The sequence below is a fragment of the Schistocerca gregaria genome, chromosome 4 (assembly GCF_023897955.1).
Source record: "Schistocerca gregaria isolate iqSchGreg1 chromosome 4, iqSchGreg1.2, whole genome shotgun sequence".
NCBI classification, from domain to species: domain Eukaryota; kingdom Metazoa; phylum Arthropoda; class Insecta; order Orthoptera; family Acrididae; genus Schistocerca; species Schistocerca gregaria.
This window is the reverse complement of record NC_064923.1, coordinates 686982415-686997562: the sequence shown is the minus strand read 5'-3', so window position 1 is coordinate 686997562 and position 15148 is coordinate 686982415.

Sequence of the window (15148 nt, the reverse complement as noted above, 5' to 3'; positions counted from 1 at the left end):
GAAGCGAAACTGAATAGACTGATGCGAATTCAGGCTGATTCTGCGACAGCACGAGATAAGCTGGAAACTGAGGAATAGCAAGGACGCATATACCAGGATTCCTGGAACCTTCTTGAATGCATTACACTACTGGCCATTACAATTGCTACACCAAGAAGAAATGGATATGTTAAACGGGTATTCATTGGACAAATATATTATACTAGAACTGACATGGGATTACATTTTCACGCAATTTGGGTGCATTGATCCTGAGAAATCAATACCCAGAACAATCACCTCTTGCCGTAATAACGGCCTTGATACGCCTGGGCATTGAGTCAAACAGAGCTTGGACGACGCGTACAGGTATAGCTGCCCATGCAGCTTCAACACGATACCACAGTTCATCAAGAGCAGTGACTGTTACGAGCCTGTGGCTCGGCCACCATTGACCAGACGTTTTCAATAGGTGAGAGATCTGGAGAATGTTCTGGCCAGGGCAGCAGTCGAACATCTGCTGTATCCAGAAAGGCCCGTACAGAACCTGCAACATGCAGTCGTGCATTATCCTGCTGAAATGTAGGGTTTCGCAGTGATCGAATGAAGGATCGAGCCACGGGTTGTAACAAATCTGAAATGTAACGTCCACTGTTCAAACTGAAGTCAATGCGAACAAGAAGTCGCCGAGACGCGTAACCCATGGCACCCCATACCAACACGCCGGGCGATACGCCAGTATGGCGCTGACGAATACACGCTTCCAATGTGCGTTCACCGCGACGTCGCCAAACACGGATGCGACCAACACGATGCTGTAAACAAAACGAGGATTCATCCGAAAGAATGACGTTTTGCCATTCGTTCACCGAGGTTCGTCGTTGAGCACACCATCGCAGGCGCTCCTTTCTGTGATGCAGAGTCAAGGGTAACCGCAGCCATGGTCTCCGAGCTGATAGTCCATGCTGCTGGAAACATCGTCGAGCTGTTCGTGCAGATGGTTGTTGTCTTGCAAACGTCCCCATCTGTTGACTCAGGGATCGAGACGTGGCTACACGATCCGTTACAACCATATGGATAAGATGCCTGTCATGTCGACTGCTAGTGATACGAGACCGTCATTGGATCTGGACCAATGCGAGCAGCAATGTCGCGAGGGTACTCATTTCTCCTCCTTACACGAGGCATCACAACAAAGTTTCACCAGACAACGCCGGTCTACTGCTGTTTGTGTATGAGAAATAGGTTGGAAACGTTCCTCATGTCAGCACGTTGTAGGGTTCGCCACTGGCGCCAACCTTGTGTGAATCCTCTGAAAAGCTAATCATTTGCATATCAGAGCATCTTCTTCCTGTCGGTTAAGTTTCGCGTCTGTAGCACATAATCTTCGTGGTGTAGCATTTTTAATGGCCAGTAGTGTAGAAAATTTGTGATGAGGAGGCATGCTTGCCTATAAGAACCTGTAAACCATCGAATCAATCAGGCCACGTCACTTATTTGATGTTACGGTCTATTAACTTACCAACCACTGAGGAGAATCACCTTCAGTGTTCATCGAACAGGGATGATATGTGCAGTTTCTAAACATCAAAATTGATAATATGCATAATTCTCATTGCCACAGTTCTATTTCTTGAGGTGAAATAAAGAATATTTTGAGACATATGTCTCTCACACCAGGGACCCTAACGATCCATTGTGAGGTTAACATAAAAAGATACGATACTCCCTAAATAATTGTAGCCAGCCATTCCAAAACCTTTTTTTTTTTCTTTTGTCTTTTCTACAGTCGAACGTTTTGACACTTCCACCACTTGAAAGCAATAGTGGCTAGTTTACGACGCTCGTAACGTCGTCAGTGGGACGTGAAAAAGCCTGAATCTGCATTCACCATAATGAATTGCTTGACGAAATTTTGGGACACAAAATATCAAGCCTTGAGATTAGCAGCGTCACAGGAAATCTGAATGGCAATGAATATACAATAAATTAAATTAAACGTGCGAGGGAGGCACATCTGGCTTTTGCTGATTGAAATGATAATTACAAATTTTATAAGGAACGTCATACCGGAACGGAATGCAAGGGGTTTCAACTACTAAGAGACGATGATCGACGGTAATTTATCTCGAAAAATAATCTGTTTCTTGTGCTTCTGTTCTGCTCCTTTTGCTAGCAAGTACGATGTATGTTGCCCTATAAATCAGCTGATGATAAGTGTAGTCAGACTGTAGAAGTTACTCCTTGTCCCATTGTGCTACTAAGGGGAGCCCAGATGGAAGTTGTAACACATAGTCGACAACAACTGTTGTCGTTGAAGATAAAATCCTGTAGTCTCAAAAGCCACTTCCTCTTCCACTTCTGTTTCTTTTACACGATCGACGTTTAGACACAGCTTTTGCAATCTTCTCCATAGTCTTCCAACACCGTCAAAAATGAATTTTTCCCTTTACTGTTATTTCAGCTCTCCACTAAGGGCATGGCTGGCAGTGGAGAAACCTCACTTTAGCCAAAGTTTACACATACAGAAAAGTAGTTTCGAAAGACATGTAGAACAAACAATAAATGGGTTAAAAGAAACAAACATTGAGGAATAATTTTGCTATGTGTCTTTGTCGATGATTTTGAATTACAGTTGAACACGCTGGTATAATGATAATGCTGGTGGTAATGGTTGTGGTCGTAATGGCTGACGTTAGAGCAGAGGAGGATGGATTAAGCATAAAGCTGCATAGTGAATGTAATATGGATGTACTGATGCAGTAGGGGAGCAGGTTTCGTGATTACTGTGTGGGATATTGGGTGATGAGACTGACTTTTGTGATATTAAATTAGTTCTAGGAGCAGAAGAAGATGTTGGAAATGGTTAGGTTGCAGGAGTGGGATAGTGCAGATAGGTGGTTGCAAGGCGACACAATGTGGGTACCTATCCAGGTTTTCAAGGGAGCTGTAGAATTTCGGGTAGTTGGAGACCCGATGTTACGATGAGGCGATGAGTGATTTAAAGGTTAGGATAATGGTGGAGAATTTAGGCCCCAGGTGCGTCCTGTTAATGAGTTTAGTAGTTCTAATCGGTTTTAGGATTAGTGCTTTCACTCCATGTTATTTTTTTGTCAGAGTGTAGCCCTAAGTACTTTATTTGCGTTAGAAGAGTAGGCTGGTTGTAGATCCAGATGTGGAAGTCTGGGCTGCGAAAACACCGACGGGTACGATTACATATACTCACTTGGATTTCCAAGTGTCATACGCGCAAGAGTTTATTACCCATAACTACTCACTCAAGCACACAGCAAGACAAGAATTGAGTGTATGGGGATATACGGTTTACAAATTAATACGACTGACACAACTGCTTTAAGAGGTTTCTAAAGGGCGTTGAGGATTCATTTTAAAAGTGAATAGACAGAAGAGGTGCACTTCTTATTTAGTTAGTTAGGTAAATGTTTCATGGGTCATTATCACATATAACGTGTCAGTTTACATCTTAGATATACGTAGATTGTATGTGAGTGTAGTTGCGTGCTGAATGTTTACAGGATTCTAAATAGCTCACTGGTTGACATTTAATAGGAATGAATACATTAAACTACATCTACATCTACATCTATACTCCGCAACACACCAGACGCTGTGTGGCGGAGGGTACCTTGAGTACCTCTATCAGTTATCACTTGTATTCCAGTCTCGTATTGTTCGAGGAAAGAAAGACTGTAGGTTTGTCTCTGTGTGTGCTCTAATCTCTCTGATTTTATCCTCATGGTCTCTTTGCGAGATATAAGCAGGAGGGAGCAATATACTGCTTGACTCCTCGTTGAAGGTATGTTCTCGAAACTTCAACAAAAGCCCGTACCGAGCTACTGAGCGTCTCTCTTGCAGAGCATTCCACTGGAGTTTATCTATCATCTCCGTAACGCTTTGGCTATTGCGAAATATTCCTGTAACGAAGCGCGCTGCTCTCCGTTGGATCTTCTCTATCTCTCCTATCAACCCTATCTGGTACGGATCCCACACCGGTGAGCAGTATTAAAGCAATGGGCGAACAAGTGTACTGTAACCTACTACCTTTGTTTTCGGACTACATTTCATTAGGAGTCTTCCAATGAATCTCAATGAATCTCAGTCTGGCGTCTGCTTTTTTTTTTTTTTTTTTTTTTTTTTTTTGCCGGTGATCTTGAATAAACATGAAACTAGTGATTTTGTTAACCTGTAGGCTTTAATCAAGGTGTGCGTGAATACTAATAAAACAAAATTTCGCCTTTTTATGACGCCTCTTCTGAATCACCTAAAATTTGTTTGAATCGTATTGTAAGTACATTACTTTATCCATCGTAATTATATCCTATGTTATTTTATGTCCTACTAGATTAGTTACAACGCTTGTATCATTTACGAAAAGTATTAAATGTGTCGTTCGTTAAGGGTAGGGTCATTCAAATACACACTGGATTGGACTGGACCGAAAATTAAACCCTGTGGGAATCGATTCATAATTTCTCCTCAGTCACTAAAATTTTCTTTCCTTACGGAATTATTTTCTTTAACCGGTACATGATTTTGCATTAGCATTGAATGTTTGTAAAAGGATCAGTTTTTTTAGAAAATAATGGTAAGAATCACAGGATAAGAGAAACCTTCGTTAGAAAAATGTTTCTTGGTACCATCAAGTAGATGGTTTACAGCGCTGAGCAGTTGTGTGTGGCTATGCTGGCTACGGCATGTGCAACAGCAATTCACTTCAGCGCCCACCTCACGGGATAACGCGCCTAGTAACGCCGTATAATCCCGTATCGACAGGCGGGACGGCGCAGCGATCGCCAGCAAAGCCGTTTACGCGGCCAGCGCTGGTGTTGCCCGCGGCGTATGGTGGCAGCGCGTCGAGCGGGGGTTAGCCGCTTACGCCACCGCCGCGCCGGCGGAGGAAGGGCAGGCGGGCGAGGAGTGTGTTTTTTAAGTAACAAACACGTCGCGTCGCGCCGGCGGGGCGATCGCCGCCGGCTGAGTGCCCGCCTGTGTGCGGTAAGGGGATGCGGCTGGCTGAGGGCGCCATGTTTGCCGCCGCGGTAAATATTGACAGTGACTCGGCGCTGAACACGGGTCCCAGCTGCCGTTGCGCCGCGCCGAAGCGACGGGTCACCAGGGGCTGCCACAGGTCTCCGTGGAGCAATCGGCCGCCCATTCACGTTTGGCTGTCAGCGCTGCAACGGATAGACCTAGGGCATTCTATCGTCCGAAGGTACTGTAACAAAGGACAGCACCTAAAGTCTTAGACAGAATTAAACATGAAAAGAAAAATTCAGAGTAATACATTTAGAAGAAATAAAAACGTTGACGTTCGCCGATGATATTGTAATTCTGTCAGAGACAGCAAAGGACTTGGAAGAGCAGTTGAACGGAATGGATAGCATCTTGAAAGGACTATATAAGATGAACATCAACACAAGCAAAACAAGGATAATGGAATGTAGTCGAATTAAGTCGGGAGATGCTGAGGGTATTAGATTAGGAAATGAAATGATAATTAAATGGACACCCGAGCTGCAAACAGGCGTTGATGTACTTCATTAGGGACATGTTGAAAATGTGTGCCCCGACCGAGACTCTGCCATGTAAGCAGGAGATACCTGGTTCGAGTCCCGGTCGGGGCACAAATTTTCAAATTTTCAACATGTCCCTAATGAAGTACATCAACGCCTGTTTGCAGCTAGGGTATCCATTTAATTATCATTTCATTTCTAGCAAAGCTGCATGGTCATCTACGGTAACTGTTCTTTCGGGAACAGATACTGTCGTCATGTATAGATTAGGAAATGAGACACTTAAAGTAGTAAAGGAGTTTTGCTATTTGGGGAGCAAAATAACTGATGATGGTCGAAGTAGAGAGGATATAAAATGTAGACTGGCAATGACAAGGAAAGCGTTTCTGAACAAGAGAAATTTGTTAACATCGAGTATAGATTTAAGTGTCAGGAAGTCATTTCTGAAAGTATTTGTATGGAGTGTAGCCATGTATGGAAGTGAAACATGAACGATAAATAGTTTAGACAAGAAGAGAATAGAAGCTTTCGAAATGTGGTGCTACAGAAGAATGCTGAAGATTAGATGGGTAGATCACATAACTAATGAGGAGGTATTGGTTCGGTTTTGAGAGAAGACATCTTTGTGGCACAACTTGACTAGAAGAAGGGATCGGTCGGTAGGACATGTTCTGAGGCATCAAGGGATCACCAATTTAGCATTGGAGGGCAGCGTGGAGGGTAAAAATCGTAGAGGGAGACCAAGAGATGAATACACCAAGCAATTCAGGATGTAGGTTGCAGTAGGTACTGAGAGATGAAGAAGCTTGCACAGGATAGAGTAGCATGGAGGGCTGCATCAAACCAGTCTCAGGACTGAAGACCACAACAACAACAGTCAGAACTGAAATAAGCTGGAGAACTTCCTAGTTTTTTTTTACTTCGTTACTTGTATCGTAGGTAGAAGAGGGGAGAACTCTCATGGTATACTCGCCCGCAGATAGTTCAAGGGTAGGCACTAGTCCCTTCTGGAATCTGGAAACTTTACTGTTATTACAAAATTATCGAATATTTCTCGCAATGGTTGTCTACGATTTTGCAGTGCTGATTGCAATGGTAAATGTTTTCAATTTTTACATATTTTACTTGTTTCTCCAATTTGAGAGTTATAAATATAGCTGACGTTGTGGCCGAGCGTTTCTAGACGCTTCAGCCCGGATCCGCGTTGCAGCTACGGTCGCAGGTTAGAATCCTGCCTCCGGCATTGATGTGTGTGACGTCCTTAGGTTACTTAGGTTTAAGTAGTTCTATGTCTAGCTGACTGATGACCTCAGATGTTAAGTCTCATAGTGCTTAGAGTCATTTGAACCATTTTTTTGACCACCATGACCACAATACTACATGTCATTTACTACGCACGGGGAAGTCAGCGCTCTTGCAGTCGCACGTCGCACCGGCATTCCATACACTACTGTTTGGTTGGCTCTTATTCGTACCCTCCGATGCTTACAAAATCCGTCAGCATCACGAAGTGATACCTGGAATTTAGTGAAGCGGAGGGCATTTGCTTGTGGGCGTTTCAAAAGATGGTCGAAGATGGCGATTGGTTGAGCAACGTGTTGTGGGCCGACGAAACTCATTTCACCCACCGAGGGTCTGTCAACGCCCATAACGGCAGAATTTGGGCTACAGAAACTCCTAGAACTGTCGTGGAAACTCTATTGCACGACGAGAAAGTCATGGTATGGATTAGATTTACCACATCTACCGTTATCGGGCCTTTTTTATTCGAGGAAATGTGTGATCCTGGTTTTGTAACTGCTACCATGACGGGTGAGAGGTACGCCGATATGTTACACAATCGCATCGTCCCCAGCCTGGCTGATAAACTCCTGCAGGAACGTTCGATGTTTATACATGATGGCGCTCCACCCCATATTGCTAGACGCGTGAAAGATCACTTGCGCGCGTCGTTTGGTGATGATCGTGTGCTCAGGCGCCACTTTCGTCATGTTTGGCCTCCCATATCCCCAGACCTCAGTCCGGGCGATTATTGGCTATGGGGTTACCTGAAGTAGCAAGTGTATCGTGATCGACCGACATCTCTAGGGATTCTGAAAGACAACATCCGGCGGCAATGCTTCATCATAACTCCGGACATGCTTTACAGTGCTGTTCACAACATTGTTCATGAAATACAGCTATTGTTGAAGAATGATGGTGGACGTATTGAGCATTTCCTGTAGAGAACATTATCTTTGCTTTGTCTTACTATGTTATGCTAATTATTGCTATTCTGATCACATGAAGCGCCATCTGTTGGACATTTTTTGAGCTTTTGTATTTTTTTCTGTTCTAATAAAACCCCATGCTATTCTAAGGATGTGTGTCAATTTGTACCTCTCTATCTACATTATGCCGTGATTTATTCAGTTTTCAAAGTCATACTGACTTTTTGATTACCCAGTATTTGTATTACACGGTATCTGACCAGGCAACGCTGAGGGAGATAGATCAGATAATGAGACAATGTAGTAGATGCGTTTACGTATAAGAGCAGCAAAAAAGTGGTTCAAAATGGTTCAAATGGCTCTGAGCACTGTGGGACTCAACTGCTGTGGCCATTAGTCCCCTAGAACTTAGAAATCCATTCATGCAACATGCGACATCTCGCCTTCTGCTTTGTTTATAGTCGTGCTGTAACATAAGCTCACCAAGAATTGTACACATTTAAGGCAGTCTGGTGAACTGTTAGGAATAAATAGGCTTCAGGCTATAAAACCTCACTAACTTCATCCACTTCCCATCAAAGTTTCACTCCTGTGTTGTTAAGTTGGAGAGACATAACTATAAGCCTCTCTAAGTGAAGGGCTCTGAGCATTGAGATAATGCATGACGCTCTCGATCAGTGCTATTACATTCTGGATATCGCATAGAATTCTTTTTAGCCGTTCTGGCATAATCAGAAAGACTCGACCATTTACTAGGCATTTTTGTCTGTAAACAAAATTAAATTAAAATTTAATGAGTGAGGATCCAAATCACAAAGCAAATTTTATAAATTCATTTTTGGTAGCCAACAATATAAATAAAACCTATCGCAATAAGCGAAGAAATGTTAAGTTTTTAATACGTAAAGAAAAATCAGTACATCCGTACACAATAGCCAATTAATTCAATGTTAGTGTGTATTCATAATGACAGTACTTCAGCACTTAATTCTGTCACTGCCCTACACTTCCGAAAACACTTCTTCACAAAGCCAAAACACGATCCTGCGGAAGAAGTCAAATGTTAATAAAACCAACAGAAAGAAACAAAGCAATTTCATTAAATCAATAAAACCTAGCGAAGTAAAATTTCTGTCCGTTTGTACTCATAAATTTAAAACAGCGGCGCTTAATTCTGTCATTAGTGTAAGCGTCCTAAAAGATATATGTTATTGAGGTATTTACTAACAGCGTCATTTATTGGTTCTTCGGTGTACTCCGAAACTAACAGCGCCACATATACGTTCTGTGGTGAACTACTCCGTCACTACAGTAAACATTCAAACCACTGAGACTCCTAAAATGTTAAATTACGATCTCTTTTATTTGCTATTCGATCTTTATGAAGTAATGCCTGTATGTTGCCCTAGGTTACCAGAGAAACACCCATTAACCATTAAATATCTGTCTATTTGTTCTGGAAGTTACTGTGTTCCAACAGACGCAACTCTTAGATAAGACTTTAAATTACGATATCTTTTTCTTCAGTGATCCGATTATGATGAAACAAAGCCTATGCTTTTCTGAAGCTGCACTCAAGTAGCCTGTGGGAGCCCCATGAAAATTTCGTCTAGTAGTTTTAGAGATTAGCGTGTCCAAAAAGACAAACACGACGGTATTAGAGAAAGTTTAATTCTCGACATTTTTTTGCGTGATTTGTTTTTGATTAAGTGAAGCCTATACGTTGACCCAAGCTAGCTCAAGTTACCAGCTAAAAACTCACGAAAATATGCCTAGGAAATTTGGCGAGTATCGTGTTCAAACAGACAGATTGGAAGACAGAATAGTTTTACAATTTTATTGCTACAATGGAAGGTAGATACAGATACCAATGAGCTTACTATGTCCGCGGAAAATTGATGTACATTAAAAATATTGAGTGTGTACGTATCAGTGCAGTAACCTATAGTAATTTTCTATTGATTTATGTGAAAATAATAGCGGCGTTTTAGGTTTCCAAACGACATTCTTTTAATATTCCTGCCTATACTGGATATCCTGAGCCTTATCTCATCCGTCACAGACCTCATGAACTGCCGCATTTTTCCTGCGGTTCTGGGAAAATAATTTTGGTGTGTCTCTTCAGGAGCAAGTTATTCTTCCTGTCATTGAGCCACAAAAAGATAAAAACCTTGTAAGAGGTCCATGATTAAGAAATAATCTTTCTCATAAAAAGTAACTTTTGACAATCATTCATTTCAATTTAAAGAAAATACTAATTTCGCCAATCCATGGTCATCCCGATTATTGCAAAGAAAAATCAGTTGTTCTTTTTATACATGGCAAATCTATTGGCCAGTATTGCACTGAGCTGCACCAGAAAATATATTATAGGAGCAGATATATACGCGTTATCCGGTGACCTAATTGAGGTAAGAATTTTCAATTCATTCAGAATGATCTTTCAGGGCCATGACGCAGCGCTGCTGACGTCCAAAATTCACCAGTTTAAATTCGCAGTCAATTATTGAAAGGTTATAAGTGAGCCATAATTTTATTGAGAGATTAGTCACATTGTATTATTGATAGGTTTCGAAACATATTTGTTGGGCAGCTACACTGAATGTGAATTATAGAATTATATTTCTTACTGTTGGGAGGTTATTAAATAAATATCTTTGGGAGGTTACACTGAAAGAAAGAAATTATTATATCTTTTTTACTGTTGTGAGATTACGGAATTTTTTTTTTTTTTGAGGTTACACTAAATGTGAATATTATTCATATTATTTTATTTTGTGGGGAGGCTACACTTGTCGACAACCGGCCAGGATCGTATTTCCTTTGTGAATTTTTGAGAAGTTGTCATATATCTGCTCTTATTTACGCTATTGTTAAAGGTAGTTTGCATCTGGCGCAAAGCATTTACTAACTAGTCACTCTTTCTTTCACAGATCATCGGCAATTTATTGCTCTTTGTTGTAATTGTATTTGTTCCATTTTTACTTTTGTCTTTGTTTGATTTTGTGCTTAACTTTGATTTGTGAAAATGCCGCTATGTGCAATGAGTGAAAAAGCTGACTCGAATAAACTAGCGACAGTCAGTATAATAGTGATAATCCTCTAATTACAGATAATCAGTGCGTGCCGATCACTAGTAATGATTTTATTCCACATGTTGAACAAACACATTCAATTATCTCCACACTTAATTTAACGGCAATTGATGACGCGGCACGTTCCGTTACAATGAACGCTGCCCAGTTTGACACACCCGATTTGCAAAATTTACACTGTGAACAGATAAATGTGTTTAACGAAAATGAACATTGTAGTCAAAATATGTCAGACTTTTTTGATTCTGATGTAGTGACCAACAGTGCACATCCAATTAGGAAACCTTTTTGTGAATCAGACAATGACCAAATGCTTACACAAAACGTGACAAATGCAGATACACCATCACACAGTACAGTCAATAGTGTCGCTAATTTTGGCTGGGCTCAAGTTATGGCAGTATTGCTACAAATTAATGAATCGCACAAACAACTCAATGAAAATCTCAAACAGTTGAATGAAAAATATGACAGGTCGATCAAACAAACTAAGGAGAACTTAAAAGAAATTAATGAAAAACTTGACACGTCTATTGAACAGCCTGCTGAACAGATTACAGCCGTTGCCGAGCGATGTAACGAAGCTAAACAACAATTAAGTGAAGAAATTTTGGTTAGTGCTAGGAATAGTAGTGAAGAAATTAGATCCGTTGCACAAGAAATATGTAGTACGCATGCAGACACCACGAAATTACTTAGAGATGAAATTAGTGCAGTTGCTAAACAATGTTCACATTCCAAACATTTGTCACACTCACACAGCCAGTGTAACTTAGGTAATTTACAGACAGTAGGTGACTTAGAATCCGAACAGACACAGACAATAGATTCTCATACGATCCTGAACCTGTTCACACACTCAGAGACGATAATTTTGATTACAGACACTTTCTACCCGTTCGGAAATTTAAAGTACGTAATAATGACAGAACACAGATGCACCCTTTGGACTGGATACAACAATTTGCTTTCGCATTTCCACCGGCTTGGCCTGTAACACAGAAACTAAAAACTAAAATTTATTTGCAGCGCGTAAGTGACCTCAGGGGATTCATTACACTTTGATGAATATGTGCTGTAGCTTGCACAGGGCCCCGAGCCGCAGTAGTGCTATTTCGTCTTTAGTTTTCTGCACTGCTGCCTACTCTTTTACTATCCATTATATCTATCAAAACATCTCTTCAGCTATCGATCTATCTAGGATTAAGAATGAGTAAAGAAAATCTGATCAGAAAAGTTTTACATGAAAGTGACAGTTTTCATTATACGCCCGAGAAATGACAAGAACTACCAGCATAATTTTAATAACAGACAAAGTTTTAATCATCAGCATGTACAAAATTCTCAGCAATCGCAGACAGATTCTGACAACAATATAGTCTTTTCCTCACAACCAGCATCAAAACCAGCCGGTTAGCATACCTAACCAACAATGTAGTCTGCAAGGTTCATCAAGCTTTAATTTTTCGCCGCCTAAATGTATAGCATAGGCTCCACCAAATACTAACGCACCGCAACAAGGAAATCACTACGCACAGTAGACACATCATTTCAACTCCTGTCGCAATGCGCCGTATAGCAATGACTATTACAACAAACGTAAAAGTAAAGAGCACACTTTTCAGCGTAACAGTCGCTCTTACCAGCAGCAGAATCGTCGGCAACAACAGATTATCATGAATGAACCAGACGGTAGATATCATCCCGAACGTAATACGTCAGGGAGAAGTAACAGAACAGTACAAAAAGTTGAAATGCCACAGGTTGCATCTTCCAGCAACGTAAGCAATACTTTTGACACAGAGAATCTTGTTCACGAAAATGTTATTACTTTTGACGACATCCGAGACACACCTTTTCAGGAAAAACCAGTTATTCAAAAAACAATTTCCCACCCTGTCACTGAAGTAAAGATTGGATCATCCAAATTTTCAGCAGTAATCGATTCTGGATCACCTATGTCGGTTGTAAATGAAGAAACATTCAACGAATGTAACAAGGAGAATATTTATCCTACGTTACCATTAGGCAGAACTAAAGTAGAAGGAGCAATATCTAGTAAAGAAGTAGATGTAAAATTACAGACACACTTATCATTTTGTACTGCAGGTCATACGTTTCAATCAAATTTTTGGATTGTTCCCTTATTGACAACAGACGTTATTTTAGGTGCGAATTTTCTGGTACAACACGACGCAATTATTGACTTTCAAAATTCCTATTTAATGTTAAAGGATGAAAAAGTACAACTGGCATTAGAATTTCAGCACTCTTTATCTGCATAAGAACAAACAATTAATCGGACAGAGGTCATTTCTGCATCACGTAACATAAACTGTCATTCCACATTGTTCACAGATACGTATGTTCACAACTACAATACACCAGACGAAGCTGACTATGACGTTATGCTAATGATTTCTGATAAAGCAGCGCAAATACAGACGACGAGCGTACGCAACTACGCAAAATTCTTTTACAGCAACTCCAGTTTCTGACAACATCCCTGGTACTATGTCTGGTTTCATGTATGAATTTCAAGTTAAACAGCACGACACGTTTAAAGCCAAACATTATCCCATTCCGTATATTCACAGAGAACAAGTTAGGAATGAATTGCAAGCTATGCTTGACCAATGAATTATTGAACCGGCAGTTAGTCCGTACATAAACCCGCTCCATATTGTTAAGAAAAAGGATGGCTCACTTCGCCTCGTACTTGAATCGCGTCACATCAACGACATTATTATTAATGAAACAGATCGCCCTCAAACACTAGAAGAACTTCTACAGGAATTTCCTGGTATTACTGTTTATTCCACATTAGATTTGAAATCGGGATTTTGGCAAATTCAGCTTCTTCCGAAGTGCAGAAAGTACACAGCATTTCTCTGCATTGGTGACTGTTATCAATTTTGTAAATTACCGTTCGGTTTAACAATTTCCTCAGCAGAATTTATTCGCGGTTTGAATACTATACTTCCGACAGAATTAAAAGACAGAATCACAATGTATGTAGACGACATTCTTATTGCAGAAGCTAAGTGGTCTGAACACAATCTGATTCTTAAACAACTGTTGCAAACTTTTCGTGCACAAGGACTCACACTTAATCTTAGCAAATCGCACTTTGGCAAAACTTCCATAAAATATCTTGGACATGTAATTTCAGCAGAAGGTATTGTGCCTGACCCGGGAAAACTTCACGCTTAGCATGACATCACTTTTCCAACGACAAAGAAACAACTACGCAGCTTTTTGGGATTAATTAACTTTTTCCGTAAATTTATTCATTACTCTGCTTTAGACACCCCTAGATTATGCCAATTGACGGGGAAAAACGCTATTTGGTCCTGGGATAGCCAAGTAAAGTCTGAATTTGTCAATCTGAAACAAGCTTTGTTGATCGCACCACTTTTATCACACCCAGACTCTACCAGAAATTTTTCCATTGCCACCGACAGTTCTAACACAGCTTTAGGCGTACACATTTTTCAGGAAATTGAAGAAGACGGTACTACAGTAATTAAAAACATCGCCTTTGCAAGTCGCATTCTGTCACCTCCTGAACGCAATTATTCTGTCACAGAACTTGAAACATTATGTGTTGTATGGACATTTACGAGATTAGGCATTTTCTTTATGGAAGACATACTACCGTTTACACAGATCATAGAGCTATACAGTTTTTACTTTCAGCTAAATTTACGCATGACAGATTAAGCAGATGGAAACTTTATTTACAGGAATTTCATTTTACAATTATTCACATTCCCGGTACACAAAATATTTTAGCAGACGCACCATCCCGTTCTCTCAGCAACAATCAGCAAGACATCGCAACCAACTTCTGCCAAGCAAATGTTAGCGTCATGCATATTCAACAAGTTGCATTCGAAAATTTTATTTCGGCATCATTACGAGACATAGCACAAGAGCAGAGCAAAGACAACGTGTGGAAAGAAATTAAACACCTTTGGCGAGATTGGAATAATGTTACCGTCAGAAACCATTACACTGTACGCAATAACATTCTGTTTCGCCGCCCTCACCCTGACAGCAACAATTGGTTACTATGCTTTCCTGACGTACTTGTTAACAAACTAATTTGGTATACTCATTTAAGTTTCGCACATTATGGAGCCAGGAAATGTTTTCTTATACTGAGACTGAACAGTTATTTTGCGAACATGGAGAAACGTATTTGACGAGAATCTGCCAGAAAGCTAAATCAGACACGACTTCACATATTCCTCCGTTACATCCCATTGTACTCGTTAAATTGAGACACATGGCCACTGTAGACATTTTTGGTCCGATTCCCAGATCT